Below are 13905 nucleotides of genomic sequence, written 5' to 3'. Positions count from 1 at the left end.
AGCTGCTCGGTGTAATTAAAATGAAGTTTGAGCAAAGGCAGGCAGCAGGAGCAAATGTATTTTTCCCTTTGTGTCTCCTCCCTGTTCTGCTTTGGGCAGTAGCGATGGTCCATGCAGAATGAGCCTTGTTCTCATTTACGCTGTTTTTTCTCCCTTCCATCCTTTTTTTTCTGGGAGAACCAGGTTTCGATTGGGGGCGGAAAGCGAAGGCTCACGTCATTTTTTGCACGGTGGTAGCTGGCCGCTGCTGCGGTGGTGATGCACGCACAGCTCTGCTGGGGGAGGCCAGCGCCGGCCGCCCGCCCGCTTTCCTCCTCTTTTGCCTCAAAAGCGAGAGCCCCCCCGCCGGGGCGGCCCCGCTCGGCCGCTCCTCGCTCCACCTCGCTGCAGCAAGGTCTCTCGGGCTCGCGTTTCTCGGTCGTAACACACCGAACAGCTTGACTGATGAAGTGGAAAAAAAAAAACCCAACAAGCCACTTCAGATGTCATGAGCGAAGCTCCCCAGGTGCCAGGAAACCAGATGAAAACTGGATTTTTTTTTCCCCCTCTCTTTATCCTAGGAAGGCACACACTTACTTACCTATGCCCGCAGGCTTCAGTGACAGCACCTTTGCTTTCTTTGCAGCATTAAAGTGGAAGGAAGAAGAACAGAGAAAATATATGACGTATTGGCAGAATTGTTTCTAACTAGAAGGTTTTTCAAAGTTGTCTAAGCGTCAGCAGCTCTTCTTATAGCCTGAATTTATTTGGCACGGTGTCGCAGTTATCGCTGTTAAACAAGTCCTCGTATGCACCTCTCAGAGCTTAAGAACACCTGAGGGAAAACGCATTAGGATCTCTGCTTTCAGGCGCGCTGTGATTTCTGCCTTAGCAAGGCAGGAAAAATGGAAACGTAACGCAGCTGCTTGGAATTTTTTTATCCAAAGTGACTTTTGCGTTGGGGAGGCATCCCCCAAGGCGGCTGGAGTTGCACCCTGGCCTCTTTCACATAACTGCACGTTTCTTTACCTCCTCCTTGGCTGCAAAGCTGCACGTTGATCCTCAAAAACTGGGATAAAAAACCCAGCTCACGCAGGAAGCATCTCGGCTCGGCATCTCACTTCCCACGGCGAGGTCCAGAGCGGATCTGGCCTTCCTGCCACTCGCAGCGTCATCAAGTTGAAAGACCACGTCTTACAAGTTGCTAAACAAAATCCAATTAAGCGGCTGGGTTAGAAATGTAATTGTTACAAAAAGTGGCATGTCAGATGGCGAGATGTTATTAAAAAATATAGAAAACAATTTGCACTTTTCCCCCCTTTCCTATCATGCTACAAACACTTCAGATTGCAAGTGTGTCATACAGCTGTTCCTCCAGCCCGGAGCCCATCTCTTAAAAGGTTATTCCCTGGGAGGAAAGTGAGTTAGAGCAAAACATGTGTTACCAAAGGTTCTTTGCGATGGATTTCTGGGAGAGACGGTGGAATTAATGCTATTGCTTACAGAGGTAGAAATGCATTTCATGCAGCCCAGAAGGGGCTCATCAGCTGGAAACGCGAGGCGCTCTCGCGGGCTCGGTTGTCCCCTCGCAGCAGCTGCGTTTCTGCGTTGCTGCTTGTCTCTGCCGGGCCGCGGCCGGGGCTGAGTGGGCTTTCCTCGCGCCGTCGCCGAGAGATGAGGTTTAATCCGCCTGCATCGGTGCAGCGCTTCGCGATCCTCGCCTGCACAGCCCTACTAATGACTAAACGTTATTACGGGTATTATTTTTCCTTGAAGAGCTCTGCAGCTAAACCTTAAGCCATCTGTTTCTTCAGCAAATCCTCGAGGTTATGTTTCGCCCTAACTTGCTGCTATCGCTGTTAAAACCCGGCCCTTCGGAGGGGCTTCCCATCATCCCGCATCCCCGGGGAGACACGTCCATCCGCTCCAGCAAGAGGCCGGGAACAATCCTGCAGACTGAGCATTGAAGGTGGTGGGGGTGGACGAGACCCGTCCCCCGGGACCGGCGGGGGGCTCCCGGCCGGGCTCCCGGCCTCGCAGACCGCGGGGGACAGCTTCCACCTCCCGCAAGCACTTGAGGTGCGGAGCATGTTTTTATGAGTCTGGTTCAGCTGCGCACTGGAAGAAGTGCTTGGAATTAGCGTGTGCTTACACATTTCCCGGAAACAAGCCCTACTCGCGCAGCGATAAGTAAAAAAGCAGCCTGTGAGGAAGAGGAGAGAGCAAGCAGCCTCTTCCACAAGCATCCTCAATGCTTCCCGTAGCAGAAGGAGATCTACGCTATGGCAGGAACATCAAACCTCCTGATTTAGCTGCTGGGAAGCAAAAGCCAGGCCCTGTTGGCCACCCTCCCCGGAGAAGCTGCCTGTGGTCATGTTGCTCTGCTTTGAATCTTCCACTACAATTATTTCCTCACCTTAATAATTGCTCTCAGTTTACTTGTTTGCAAAACACATGCTTAAAAGAAAAAAAGGCTCTCTGAGGATTTCATCGCAAGCCAACCAGAAAGGAGACGGCGGCGAGGAACATGCCCATCCTGCAACATGAAGAGCCCGCCGTGCAGAACGGCAGCGCCGGCAGCTCTGGGCGCTGCCAAAGTGACGGCGTCAGGGCTCCTCTAGGGCCGAGGATGCCCTTTCATTGCTACTTAATTTTAAAGGAGTGCCCTAGAGGGAGACACTGAATTGCAATCGTGCAGAAAGGGAAGCGGCCTCGATGCCCCGCCGTTGTGCCAAGAAGCCCTGAAAGCACTTGGGCACGTTGCCATTCCTCTTGCGGGCTCAAGATGAAGCAGCAGCGAGAGGAGCTCCCCCCTCCCCCCGTCACCCTTCTGCAAGGGTGCCAAGTTTGTTGTCTTTTTAAGCCTGGCTGCTGGCACCATCTCAGCTTTATCTGTAGCACGGTTTAGCAATCAGCTGGAAGGGGGACTTTCAGATAACTGATCTGCTGTCCTGGAACGACCGTGCTCCTGGCTTTGCATTATACGCACATGCTGCATAAATACGTATGCTTCCTTGTGCATGCCCGCAAATACATGTGCAGCATGTTGCGGCTGATAATGAGCGAGCAGACAGCAGCAGGGAAGATTCCCTCTCATTTCAGGGGTTTCAACTCCCTCGTGATGGGAAGGCAGATGAGCAGATATAGACCTTTCCACGCTCTTCTGCTACTGTGCAACACACAGCCATGGAAGCAAGCAGAGCAAGAGCTCGTTGACCCCAAATCACCTGGCACTGGGGCCACCTGCAGCCAAGCACAGCTGGGTGGCTGGAGAGCAGCCAGCAGCGAGCGGCGGGAGCCCATAAAAGGAGGGAGCAGGGAGTGAGGGCTGTTTGGAGCTGGGCTGTGAGGAGGCTGTCTGGAGAGATGCTGCTGGATGGTGGGGCTGTGCTGGCGCTGCAGTGATGGAGGTAGGGGCGTCCCAGGCTCCTCGAGCTGCGGTTTTCCTTGGTGCTAGTGTGGGCAGAGCCTCTACTGGGCTGTTGGATGGGGTTGTGCCAGTGTGTCCTTTTTCTCTGAACTTTCCAGTCTGTGTTTAGGCATGTTTGTGCTCTTGGAGTAATGTGGGTGAGGAATCTACCTGGGAAAGAAGGGCTCATTTTGGCCAGCTTTGAGAGTGGCATCTTTTTGCTCTTCCCCCTGGAGAGGTGTGTGCATGCACCAGACCTCCCCTCTGTGAAGTAAAGCAGTCCATAATAGGATAAAAGGAGAGTAATAACTGTAATTGGTGCCTCCTATGTCTTCATCACCCCCAGGCTGCAGAGTGCCACTGATATTAATGAATTAATGCCTGCAGTAGCTGGTGGTGCTGCAGAGCCCTGTGCTAGGTGCCTTGCGAAGGGAGTGAGGGAGCAGAGAGGCGCAGGCAGGCCCGTGGGATGCCCTGGCCTGCCCAGGTGCTCGCCTCAGCCCTCGCCACAGCAGAGGGACGGTGCCGTGTACGTGTGCTGCTCTCGTGGCCTGTGGGTGCTGGCCCGTGATCCCGCTCCTGCCTGTGCCGTGCTCTTCCTCGCTCTGCTGTGCCCAGGCAGTCACCTCCATCCTTGCCCTCCAAACCTCAGGACAGCGTAGCAGCCCCGGCTTGTCGTTTCCCCCTTTGTGCCTAATCTAATTTATGCATGGCTTTCCTTGTGCTTGCACAACATAAAAAACTCTCCCAACTAAGAGCCTGCTTTCCATTCTGGAGATAGCTTATATTCTTCACTGCACACATGCCTGCATATATTTGAACAAGTTTGATTCAGTATAGCTGACACAAAAACCACTTAGTTGTTTCCCCTACATCATCCTAAGTTAATACCCCTGACAAGCTGCAGGAGGCTTTTCAGCAATTTTTCTATTTCAGTTCCCCCCCTTCCTGTTCTCCCTGTTTCGCCCCTGCTGTACTGTTTCCCGGTGCCCGAGGAGCTGACCCTACCCCTGCAATTTGTATCTGCGGCACTTGAAACAAAAATTGAACGGGTGTCTATGGATGTGCAATCCAATGACCTGAGCCACTGAGCTGAATTATATTTGTATGTATTTTGTGCACGCTCTGTGTTTTCAGAGCAGATGACAAATTGGGAGCTGGTGACTTTAGGATCTTTCGCGCTCCCCGTTTGGGGTTAGCTTTGCTTTTATCATTACTTCTGGGTTGCTGTGAAGCCACCTCAGCCTGTGTCCAGGGTGGCACAGGGGTGTTTTGTCCGCCTGTACAGGGTTTGATTTAGTGTTACTGAAACGGGGGCCGGTGCTGAGCGAGGCGCGAGGTCTCTGCAGTGTTTCTGCAGCCGTCTCTCCTCAGCCCTGCGGGTGCCCCGCGGTCCGAGGTGTTTGACTGCTGCTCGGTGCTGGCTGCAGGGGCGATTCGGGCCCACGAGGGGAGCTGGGCTCAGCACCCTTCCTGCATGTGCAAGCAGCTTTCCATGTCCGGGCTTTCCCGGGCCCCTCTGGCGCATATGCATGCTTTTCGGGGTTAACCCCCTCCGCACCCGCGGCCTGGTGACGGATGCGTTGCATAGCGGGGACAATCAGTCAGCAAAGCAACCCTGCCTGGGATTTACTCGGGTTGAAAGGGGTTCCCCAGGCTCCGCGCTGGGCGACTCTATCCGGGCAGGTTACTTTTACTGTTATTTCCGTGCCAGGAGCGTGCCGAGGGCTGCCTCGGGGCAGTGCTCCGCTGTGTCAGATGCCGTAGGACATGAGGAGCAGCACCTCCTTCCCGCGAAAGGCTGCTCTAAATAAACAGGAGAGGCTGCGCCGAAGGGCAGGGGCGCTCCTGCCTTCCTCCTTTGTGCAATGGAGAGAAGTGATGCAGCAAAAGAAGTCGCTTGATAAGTGCATGTTGGTCGGTGCGAGAGTCCAGTGCTGGATTTCCCCGATGAACCCCAGCGCCAGGCTCCTGCTCGGGCACCGCGCGCCCCGTGGGGAAAACCTGCCCGGGGAAGGCTGGTGCAGTCGTTCCCATCCGGAGAACCGGAGAGACCCCAGCGAAATAAGCCTCAGTGAACAACAGTTCATCCCCTGTTAACTTCACTAGAGGAGCGGGCGCTCTTCTGTGGCTGATGGGCTAATTGATCTGCTTTTTTCTGCGTTCTGCTATTGTGAAAACACTTTCTTCCTCAGGCTTTTGTAGCTGCTTTTGAAAAGCTGGGTCCTTATCATTCTCCTTTTCTTCACACCTCTAAATATTTATCCTCTAGTTTCACTAGACTGGTGAATAAACGCTTGCACCTTTTCTATTCCCTAATGTTGTCTTCAAAATTAATCTCTCAAAAAGCTATTAGGGGAAAAAAAACTAAGTTAAAGTTGAATAAGAAGTTAGATGACACTGTGACAAAATAAATTACTATATTCAAATCCTTTTTCTCCGAGATAAATTTCAAACTAAAAATAGTTGCAACTCCGACATTCACATTTCTTAATTGCTTACTTTCCATATCCCCTGCAGATAGGATAAGAAATCATGGTCTTAACTTGTGGCGAGAACAATTTGGGGTAGACATTACGGTATGTTTTCCAGCGGCAGCGAAGGACCGGGCTGGCTCCCCGGGAAGGGCGGGAGGCCCCCCCAGACGGCGGTCGCCCGGGAAAGACTGGGCAGCCTCCCGTCAGGATCGGCCGGGCCACGGCTGCTCCCTGCCGCCTGCAGCTGGACTAAAGGCTCTTCTGAGGTCTCTTCCAGCCTTACCTTCTTCTCTGATTCTTTGTTTAAATCTCCTATGCCCGTCTCTGAAATACAGTACTGGATATTTGCTTTAACTTTGTTACCTACTTTGGACTCCAATCTGGCAAAGATTTACTCGAGTATTTAACTTTGTGCTCTGAGACTCCCTGGGACTGTTCGCAGTGTGCAAAGCTAAGCAGGTGCATAAGTCTTTGGAAGATCAGGGACCACATTTGTATTAAAAAGTCAAAGGGAAATCCAGCTGATTCTCTCAGTTTAATAGGTTTTGCTGGAAGCCAGGCCCTGTGTGATTGGGTATTTTCCACTGCACTCAGCAGTTGCTGAAAATACAGGGAGAACAGTGATAGCTATAGCAGAAAAGAAGCTTTATGCATCCAGATCGGGGTCAGATCACTTCTGTAGTTCTCTGCTTTCATCTTCAAATCTTTTGTGTGTTGGTGAAAGGCACTGGACTGACAGACCTGGGGCGTGAAGGGCTGTAAAAGTCCTGCAGGAGGGATGCAGCGCGGTGGCTGGGAAACAGCTCTGCCGGGCCGGCGGTTCGCAGCCAGCATGCCTGCAGCAGCAAACCCCAAAGCACCAACTGCTCAGCCCTTCGTCTCCTGCCTAAAGCTACCACTGGTTTGTGGAAGATCTGAGGTGCATCGATCTGTTTTTGCAGGCATCTGCACAAGCCATGACACTGCAAGAGTTTTCTGCTGAGGACTGAATTCCCCGGTGGCAGAACCAAGCTGGTGAGTCTAATGGCAACGTAGGTGTTGCACAGTTAACTTGTGCACAGCCCACCCAGCCTCCTTGCTGCTTAACTCCGCTGGAAATAAATGCTACTTTGTCAGTGGATGAAAAAGAGTGGAAAATCTGGAAAAGAAATTGAAAATAAATTGCCTGCTTCATTCAAATAGCAGAGCTGATTTAAATCAGGGAATGAACACTCTTGAATTTCTGGGTTGTAATGAGGACAATGCAGACTTATTGTTCAGACTCCTTCAAGCAAGCTGTACCCAAAATGCTCAATAGAATTAAGCTCTGATCCTGCAATCGCCCCTGTGCATGGCAGGATGTCCTTACCGAAGACATGAGATAGTTATTCATAGCGTTAAGCATGTGTTTAAGCCTTTGCAAGACTGAAGCTGTGTATAGCTGGAATGACAGGCAGACCTGTGAAAGGGGGCATCAGATGTTTGCCATAAAAAGTGATTATGGTTTTGCTGACCTGTCTGGGTGGACTAAGGAGCTCCAGTGCAAGAGCAGAGGTGGGCAGCATCTCTTCCAGGGTTGCAGAGAGCCTGGCTGCAGCCTTGCTATCAGCCTCCCCTGCTCATCTTCGCTTGCGTGCTCGGGACAGTCCAGGGACCCCTCTGCGGCTCAGGAGAGCTGCAGCTGCTAGCAAACCTGCAACCAGCCTGTGGAGACTCATCTTCCTCTGCTTCCTGGGCACCTTTCTGTAATGTATGGGCCCTCCTACATTGCTGTGGTGTGCAGGGGGCCAAATAGAAAACTTGGATCTGGAATCAGCCTTTTCCCTCATCCTGCTATCAAATGCACACTTATATAGAGTCCAATCGCGGGCGCTGGTTTGGCTTTCACAGCCGGCATTTTGGTCTGAGAGGCAAATCTGAATAGGAATTCTGCAAATGAGGTGTGCTGTGAATTTTTTTTAATGAGCAGAAAAACCTAGAGCTAAAGGCTGCATGTCCGGAGGGAGCAGAGGAGCGTGCGAGAGCAGCTTGCAGGAAGGAAGGGCAGGTGCTTACAAGGCCTGTGAGGATTGTCAGTGAAAGCTGTGAAGCGGGAAGGATGCTTGAATATCCCTGTTCCTGGCACTGAATCCTTATTTCGCTTACTATTTATTGGTTGGTCTTTTTATTCTTCCTTCTCTCACATAATTTTTGCTGTCCAGCTGTGACAATGCTCCGCACAGCCTCCCAAAGAGAAGACTGCCCTGCATCCCTCAAGCCCAAAGCTGCAGAAGAAGATCACTCTAATGATGGTGTTTACTAACACAGTTAATTATTGCAAGGTAGTGTCCTCCCCTGCCACCCCATCTCCTCTTGCAATTTGTGCCTTGCCCCTGCCTGGCGCTGCAGCACTAGGAGCCCGTGGTGCTGCCAGGAAAGCTCAGGGCGCGTTGCAGCGCTGCCGGCATGGGTTTACCCCCAGCAGCGTGGGGGCCGGGTCGGGCACAGCCCCTCGTCGCAGTGCTGGGGCTGAGGGTGCCCTGACGCAGCCCCAGCGTCCGTGGGCACGTGGCAGGCATCACGGTGCTTCTGCCGCTCCTTTTCCGGAGCGGGAAACGGAGCCGAGGTGCTGCCCTGCTGCTCCTGGCTGCGAGGGTTCCTGCAGCGCCCTGGGCTGCGCCGCTTCCCTTCGCTTGTTGGTTTAATTCCTGGTGTTCATATTCCCGCTGCTCATGTCTTTTCAACAAGCTTCTCATTTTCCACTATTTGTTTAGTCTCAGCACTGGACCCTATTCAATATTTGCCTTCTCGTCCCTACTATTTGTTCTTATTTCCATGCGTTTAACATATATATTTGTTGCTATCTGTCTGGTGATCGCAGCAGCTTTCCCTTGCTGCTCCAGCCCTTCCCTGGAGCTCGGATCGCAGTGCCGGGACAGGCAGGACGGCGGTGGTCACTATCAGCGTGTGACAGCTCAGAGCGGGAGCAACTCTGACTGCTCTGGGCGATGCGAAGCCCCTGGTAACGAGAACAGATGGAGCCAAGAACGGCATGTTTTGAGAGTGCCGGGGGCTGGAAACCAAAAATGAGATGAGAAGGAAAAGAGAAGAGATGCAGACTGCAACATGCTGGAATTTGAATGCACTGTTTTGCTTTCTTCTGCCCCCAAAAAATTCCTTCTCAGATTTCCTCTTGAGCAAGCAATTGTGAAGCCAGCCTGTCTGGAGAAACAAGCTGTCATTGCAAACGCCGACTGTCATTGCAAACGCTGTCGACTGGTGTGGGGGAAGCGAGCAGAGCTGCAGCCTCGCGCTGGTGGCACTCGCGCTGTGGGGAGCGAGCGCTTGTTTTAAGTCTCCAGGCAAAAGCATCAGCAGGCTGCAAAATGCTGGAAAGGGCATTGGCGGAGGAGGAAACCCTGCAAATGTCTGGGCCTTGCTGGTAGCTGCTGCGAAACGGCAAGGTGTTTAGAGAACTTCTGCTGGGAGGTGTCAGACTCCGGCTGATCCTCCAAGGTGTGTTGGCTGGTAGTTCCCAACCTGTTGGAAGAGACTCTTTTTGGAAAAATGCCGCTTCTGGCTCTAGAGTCGCTCTTCTCTGCCCTGCATGCTGCCAGGGGCCACCAGAGCATGAGCCAGCCCGGATGGCTTCCCATCCGTCGCCGTGCCGAACCCTGCGGGGATGGTGTCGAGCAGCGAGGATGCCGCAGGGGCGGGGAGGTGGGGTGGCTCAGCGCCTGCCCTCCTCCCCCTCGCCTCGCGCCGCAGCTCTGCTCTGACACGAGCTCGTTGGAGCTCTTCACTGGAGCTGGCAGCTCTGCGTTTCGCGCGGGTCCCCCCTGCCTCGGCCTGTCCTTCGTCTCAGCGTGCTCCAGGCATCTCGCTGCCTCTCACCTGCGCTGCTATAGCAACTACGCGGGCCCTTTGCATGGAAACGGCACCTACCACGGGGCTCTTAGCACCACATCGCCAAAGCAGGTAATGCAGCACGGTGCAATGAGCAGCCGTTGTAGCTCTGGAGCAATATCGCTGTCCAGAGGGTTTCTCAGCAAATAAAATACCCTGTAGATGCAGAGAGGCAGGTTCCTGCTGATTGCTTGGCAATTACGCACATGCAATAGTCCTACAAGGAGTAGACCCGATGCATTGGCCTGATCATCCTTCATGTTTATATACTGCATTTCATCCTGGAGGATGCCAGCATGTTTTACAGCAGGTGCTGTACACTGGGATCTGCCATCCTGCATTGAAGTGTGGCCAGATCCTGCTGGACTGGAGCCCACAGCTGTGAAGCGCAGGGTCCCTGTGTGCCAGAAGAGCCTGTGCTCAGGAGGATCCTCTAAATCTCTGTGCAACAGGAGCACGTTGCTATTTGTAATCCCAGTGGATGCAGCTGCAAGAGGTGGGAGCTTTAAGTTTCTTGCCCAAAGCTGGTGCCCAGCTTTGGCGGCACCTTGGCTGGGTATAGTACTGCATTTTTCTGCAGTTTCTGGATTTTCTTGGACTACTCAAGTATGCAGTATGTAGCCTGATGGATGGGATTTGATGTGACCATAGTCCAAAGTTGCCTGGCGCAACAATGCTGCTAATGAACAGATTTAATAGCAGCCATGCAAATTGCTTTGTAACTAGTAGTAGTAGTTGCTGCACAGGCAAGATGAACTTCCTTTGCAAAGAGCTGATAAATATTCTCTAGTTTCCACCATGCATTCTGCACAGTGTGAGAGATAAAATAGGAAGATTAGTTCTTACCTTGTTCGGTGTGTGCATGAGTTAGGGCTTGAGATATGGCACTGCTTTCCTCATGCCTTTCCTTCCTGACCCTTAGCTGTTCCCCAAACAGTGGTCATGTGAATTCCTTGTCCTCTCCATACGCCTGGGCTGCCTGAAGCATGTCTCCAAACATTTCTGCTCAGGGAAGGCTGAGGCTGGCTCTGTCACTTGTCACGCTGGCTGCAGGTCACCAGGGTTTGGGAACTGTGCTGGATGGGAAGAAGGGTGCAAACTGCTGCATGCTGCTTTCAGGTTGGCCTGATCTGCAGTTAATGTGATTAGACAAGTTGTATGGTAGCACACTTGTAATGTCACTGTCAACGCACTTGTTTCCCTGGTGAGTGTTGCAACCCCACCAGCCAGCTAATGAGCGATGCTCCTTGCATTATCCAGTGTAATTGTCTTTATATTAATTTGAATAATCCATCAGTGTTAACGCTCTGATGCTGCACACGCTGTGCGCTGGGGCTGGGCTTTGCTTGGCCTTCTCTGTTTCTCAGCTTTTGATGTTTGGCATGAAGGCAGGGATGCCCACGGAGGCTGGCACGGTGTGTGCTGGCCGCTTGGAGGCGGTGGGAGCTGGTGGCCAGCAGCACTGGGCTGACCAGGAGGCCAGCTCTGCTGCCAGCTCTGCACATCACCGCTCTCCTTCCTCCTCCTCCTCCTCCTGGGGCTCTTTGCCTGCCTGTGACTGCTCTAGCAAAGGAGATGAGCGTTGCTGCTTCCATCCTGCAGACAGGCCAGTCTTTTAAAATATTTTGAAATCTACTGACAAAAGGTGCTCTGTCAGAGCTGGATGTTATTGATGTTGTTGTTATATCTCTCATCGCTGCCATAAAGGATGCCTGGCCGTGCTGACAGCTGCTATTAAGAAAGTTACACAGCCAGTGTTTCTGCAGATATAATTCTTTCTGAGTAAAGTTAAACACTAAAAAGGGGTTATTTTGTGAAGTAAAGGCAAGAGCTGTGAAAAACTTCTGACATTTGAATAGTAAAAATGTTATATATTATCCAGATATAGACCTATTATAAGATCCCTTGGTGCTCTTTATAGCAGAGGCAAGATCAGTTATCCCAATTCGGAAAGTAAAAAGGGTGAAACTTTCCAGGTTTTCAGGACAATCGGGAGAAGAAATGAAATTCCAGTTCAAGGAGTTCTCATGCCTCTAGGCTGAGAGACCCAGAAACAGATTATTTTTTCCCAATATGCAAAGTTTTGAGCACATGCAGACTGATATAAGGCTTCAGCCCCTTTACAGCTTCAGCATAAAACCAGGAGACATGCAGGAACTTGGGCTGGGTTTTCTATTAGGCATTAAAATACAGGAAGAGGGGAAGAAGAGAGGTGATGGCGCAGAGCTAACACAGGGCGCCTATCGGAGCTTGCCACCTTCCCTTGCCGACTTTGGTGCGTCTCTGACAAGCATCTAAAGGGATTTTATTGGCAGGAGGGTGACTGCAATGCAAAGGACAACGGCCTGGAGGGGAGAAGGGGTCTTTCTGGCCACTAGCTCTTTGTAAAGCAGCACGGGGCATTTCCAAGCCCTGCTCTGGTTCCCTGTGAGCGGAGCAGAAGTGCGGCAGGGACCAGCCTTGCGCCCGTCATAACTCGCTGCAAGGGAGCAGCCGAGCTGTTTCAGGCCAGTGCTATTGCCCAATTTTGACTGTCGCTAGCAAGCTCGCAAGCAAATGGCCCAGACTGCCATCCATTAGCAATTTCCACAGCGCTGCAATTTATCCCTGTCATTTAGGGTTCGCGTGCTATTATTTAGTCTATTTCCAAGATCTTATTACATTTTTTATTCATAGGGAGGTTAGATTTATATATTGAAGATCAATAAAAGGCTCTATCATGGCTACATTATTAATAAGGAATACATTATATGTAGACAGACAGCCCACTCTATTGGATTTACTCAGTAGATATGCTTTTTGGGGGCAATTCTGAAAATTTACTACCTGTTCAATCTCTGCCTTTCCTTGAGCCTTCCCTGAGCGCTCGTCCTTCCCTTGCTCTCTGCAGAGGTATAAGCAACTTTATTTAGCACAATGCATGTTCTCCGTCCCTAGAGATGACCTGTCCTGTCCCGCCGTGCTGGGAGGGAGTGACAAGCAGGGGGTCCCAGCAGAGCTGGGCCTCTGTGTCCCCGCTCTGCAAGCACTATAACAAGGCAAATGCCAGGTAAAAAGAGCTGGCTTGCCTTAAACTTTATATTTCTAGCCTGAGCACGCGCCTTTATTCCCTTTCTGCTTTATCTGTCTCACCCACACAGGCCTTGGCTTAATAGGGAATATGTCTTACGACGCTCGGTGCAACATCTAACACAGCGATGTCCCAGCTACAAGGAGGGAGGCTAGGCAGTACTGTAAATTAGAAAAATACAGGGAAAAATTCCTGCTGCTACTTGATTGCGAGTTGTATAGCTCCAGCAGCACAAAGGCAGAAACTTTGACTCCTGCTCAAATCTCTCCTCTGTTAAAACGAAGGCAGTGCATTCTGTAGCAGCCGAACCAGGAAATCACCCTCATGTGATTTCAACCTTTTTGCGCTGTTTTGCACATTGCTGTCCTGCTGGCTGTGTTACTTATGTGGCTGTAGCTTCTAGAGGTGCAAATAGCTATTGCTGCCCTGGATGCCGTGCGTGCTGGCAGGCGGGTTGCTGCAGGCTGAGCAGCCAGGTGTTTGAACAGGCGCCGACAGCCTTGCCCAGAGAGCGGGGGGTTTGCCCCAGGTCGCTGCGTTTGCACCCCAGAGCCGGGGCAGCTCAGGGCATCTTGGAGCCCGCTTCCCGCGCGCGACCCGCGTCCTCCTTCCCAGCCGGCTTTCCATGATGCACCCTTTCGCAAATCCCATTCTCATCAGCAGCAATTAACTCCAATTGTTCTAATTAAGAGTGGGAAAATATTAGCTGGAATAATCAAATCTGATCAGTCTGATGCTGTCTTTGCCTGGGAAAGCTGGGGGCAGGAGGATAAGTCAACTCATCTGTGCTGCACTTGTACTCCGTCAAGGCTTTACAAGCACATGATCAGCCAAGCTCATCAGAAACGATCCCAGCTACAGTTCAAGCGCTGACCTCCTTGAGCTAATTACTGTGATGGGAGTTAATCAGAGTTGTGCAGCGGGCTGGTTCCTCTTCTTCCTGCTTTGCCGGCTGTTTGTGCCTCCCCTTGCACGGGCTGGGGGGGATACCAGGGTCTCCTGACTCTTGTGCAAAATTTTGTTTTTTTGGCTTGTGAAATAACTGGGGGCAACTGCAGCATCCTCTGCACTTTGAGTTGGCAGATGCACCTCAGACTTTGGGCATC

The 13905-nt window shown here is 51.8% G+C and overlaps 1 long non-coding RNA gene across 1 annotated transcript in view; it reads left to right on the top strand.

The window, feature by feature from the left end:
- Positions 1 to 13905, top strand: part of LOC104145910 (uncharacterized) — a 141572-nt gene that overhangs the window by 69120 nt on the left and 58547 nt on the right. Inside the window, exon 3 of the long non-coding RNA XR_694470.2 lies at positions 6807 to 6879. This is a non-coding gene — a long non-coding RNA (uncharacterized lncRNA). The remainder of the gene's footprint in view (positions 1 to 6806; positions 6880 to 13905) is intronic.

The sequence above is a fragment of the Struthio camelus genome, chromosome 27, assembly GCF_040807025.1.
Source record: "Struthio camelus isolate bStrCam1 chromosome 27, bStrCam1.hap1, whole genome shotgun sequence".
Classification (NCBI taxonomy): Eukaryota; Metazoa; Chordata; class Aves; order Struthioniformes; family Struthionidae; genus Struthio; species Struthio camelus.
This window is presented reverse-complemented; position numbering and strand designations above follow the sequence as displayed.